Source organism: Pinus tabuliformis, chromosome 5_1 (assembly GCF_031772625.1).
Source record: "Pinus tabuliformis cultivar Carrire ecotype Pingquan chromosome 5_1, CPIR1, whole genome shotgun sequence".
Taxonomy (NCBI): domain Eukaryota; kingdom Viridiplantae; phylum Streptophyta; class Pinopsida; order Pinales; family Pinaceae; genus Pinus; species Pinus tabuliformis.
Window position 1 is genome coordinate 537,094,956 of NC_142305.1, and position 3,564 is coordinate 537,098,519.

Sequence of the window (3,564 nt, forward strand, 5' to 3'; positions counted from 1 at the left end):
CATAAAGCTCAAATCTTACAAGCATTTATTAAGTAAGAAAAAGGCTGATTTCATGGTTTCAAGGAGGGAAGAACTAATCTTCCTTGGGAAAAATAATCCCAAATTATTTTGGAAGGAGCTCCAACCGAAAAAGATACAAATTGGAAATAATATTACAGCTTCTAAATGGTTTGACTACGCAAGACAACTCTATGAGCAGGTTCCCAAGGTTGACCCTCCTCCCTTGGTCAACACGGATACTAAACTCTTCACGGTACAAGAGGTAGAGATGGGTATCAAAAAGTTGGGTGTTGGAAAAGCAAAAGACTTAGCTGAACTCCAAGCAGAATATCTAAAGTGGGGCTCAAAGATCCTTGCACCTCACATTACAAAAATTTTCAACAACATCATACAACAAGGGCTCCCCACAGATTGGACAACTAGTCTGGCAATACCTCTTTTCAAGAGCGGTGACATCAATAATCCCTCCAATTATAGGACCATCATGATAAACCCTTTGTTTGCAAAGCTATTTGGAAGCATGCTAGAAAACAAAATTAGCAAGTGGGCAGAAGAAAGAAATAAGCGTGCTAAAGGGCAAGCCGGTTTTAGACCTAAGCATTCAACAGTTGATCATTGCATAACTTTAAGGCACATCATTGAAAAAGTTTGGGAGAATAAAGAAAAAGTCTTTTGTTGCTTTGTTGATTTCAGAAAAGCGTTTGACTCGGTTCCTAGGGATAAACTTTGGCAAAGAATGGAGGAACTTGGGGTTCCTAAACATTTGAGAGCAGCTGTGCATAGGCTGTATGAAGAGGTGAAAGTCAAAATTAGAACTTCGGCAGGCATTTCTGAAACTTTTAGAAGCGATATCGGGGTCAAGCAAGGTTGCCCACTGTCTCCTACCCTTTTTGGTTTATATATCGACAAGCTTGAGGAGTGGTTAAATTCGCAAGGGGGTGATGGTATCTATTTGTGCAAGTTTGTTATAAGGCTTATTTTGTATGCAGATGACCTTATTCTGATTGCTAAATCGGCGCTTGGTTTGCAAGAGCACTTACTATCCCTTGAGCATTTTTGTAGAAGTGTGGGGATGCAAGTCAATATCAGCAAAACGAAAGTAGTGGTCTTCTCTAAGAAAAGAAAACATAACCAACATAAGTTCTACTTTGAAGGCAACATTCTGGAAGAAGTTGCGGAATACAAATACCTCGGAGTTGACTTCAACAAAAATCTAAGCTGGAATGGTTGTAGAAAGAAAAGAACTTTGGGGGGTTGGAAAGCATTTTATGCTTTTCAAAATAGGTGTAGAGAGGCAGAGTTATGGGACTGGAAGACCACTCAAACTCTTTTTGGGCTTCTCTTGATTCCAGTGATTCTATATGGTTGTGAACTGTGGGCTAGCAGTACTTCCGACATGCAGTGGAGACAAATTGAGAAAATTCAGAAGCGTTTGATTACAAACAAATTTAAGATTAAAAGTGCAGTGCCTTATGATATCTTGTTAAGTGAAACAGGGTCTGCTCCTATTGAAGCAATTGCTATGGTGCGAGTCATAAGTTATTTAAAAAAAATTGAGCAAATGGAAGAGGGTAGATGGCCTAAGGTTGTCTTTAATGATAGATTGTGCAAGAGCAAAAAAACTTGGATGCAACAAAATAACAAATGGTTTAGTAAATGGGATATTTGCTTGAACGCGTGCCCCATAAACAACAAAGAGATAAAAGCTTTTGTTATGGAAAAGTTCCACAAACGTACTTGGGAGAAGGAGCTAGGAAGAAAGAAAAATTGCTATATTGAAGTGTTTAATCCCACTCATAGTCATCAACCAAAAGCATACATAGAGGCCAATATATCTTGGAGAGCCAAAATTCTTATTGCTCAGTTAAGGACTAATTCTCATCAACTCCGTTGTGAAACAGGGCGCTGGAAAAGGCCAAAGGAAGTGTGGGAGGAAAGGGTATGCATTTTTTGTTCTTCCGGAAAAGTGGAAACAGAAAAACATTTCATTTTAGAATGTGAGGCCTTCAAAGACAACAGGGAAAGTTATTCAGATACGCTGGCAGCTAGCTCTTGGGATAATCTATTTAACGAGGGGTTTGTCGAGAAGACGAGAGCATTTATTGTGAAGCTTCACAAAAAAAGGGCCTAATACATCAAGCAGATGAAAAAGCAATCTGTCCCATAGACTATCTTTAGCCTCGTGGACGTTAAAATAATTTCTTTCTTTCTTTCTTTCTTTCTTTCTTACATCAACCCCGACTAAGTGTGGGACCCATCAAACAAATTTGAAGTCGAGTCAGTCGGACTTTATATCTAACAGCATAGTCGAGCCCTTGGAGTCCGACATGATAGTCTAAAACCTCGACCTAAAACCTCGACCTCCAACTCGTGATGTACCTCCGGACTTCGACTAGTTGTTTGTCGGGCCAAAGAGAAAAAGTTGTTTGCACGGGTATTTGATCATAGTTGGATCAAATTTATTTAATTGGCTATAAAGATACCAAAGGGTTTCGCATTGCGAGGCTTGGATTTTGTGTTGGAGGAGTCGGAAGTAGTGATGGAATGGAGAAATGATTCGGACCCCGACCCTGACTTGAATTTGTTCGGACCTCCTTACTGCTTTTTTGAGTATCACGTTATTATTAAATGAAAAAGAAGATGGAAGATAAGGGTAGGGTATGGTAATACATTTTGAAAACCGAAAAATTTCCAAAAAAAATAGGAATATTAATAACATGCGGAAGAATATTAATGACATGTCTTATAAGATGACGTTCATTTTCCAAATCCAAAATTAGAAGGGAATTCCTATTTCCGACTCTATTGCAAAATAAATGCCCCCTGACATGGGTCCGATATAACGCCATATAACACGCCGCGCGGGAATGAGAGAGAAAAAAACACGCGCGGTGTTATATCGGGCCCATGTCAAGGGGCATTTATTTTGCAATAAGGTCGGAAATATGAATAGCCAAATCAAAAGTGAGGGATACAACTACGCAATTATTTAGCCATTTATAAAAACATCAAAAACAACATTTAACTAAAGAAATATGAATAAAATTCAAGGTACAGACTAAAAATTCTGCACTACATGCTAGATTAATAAATTGGAAACCATCACAAATGATCATAAATACATAATAATATATTTAAAATTAATAAAAATTATTATTAAAATTACTAAAATTAATTAATATTATTAATTTAAGATGGTATAGATGTCACCGTGCAAACACTAACATAACAATATATTTAATTAATAATTTGCAGAAGAGTGCATGGATCATTGGTTGGGACGGTTGGCTACCACACCCCACCAACGATCGAACCTGATATGTAACGCTGCGCAGCAGCATATATACGCTTTTATGTGGTTGTAATGTGAATGTTTCGATGAGATGGTTGTCAGCTTGTTCTGACACGTATATGTACAATGCTTCTGAAGGGAACTATATTTAAATAATATTAATTTAGGATGGTTGAATCTAACTATCAAAATTTTCCGTCACATATCATTATGTACATGAAAAGCGTTTAGAGCGTAGTCCAAAATTTCCGAGAAGCTGCGTTTGGAGCGTA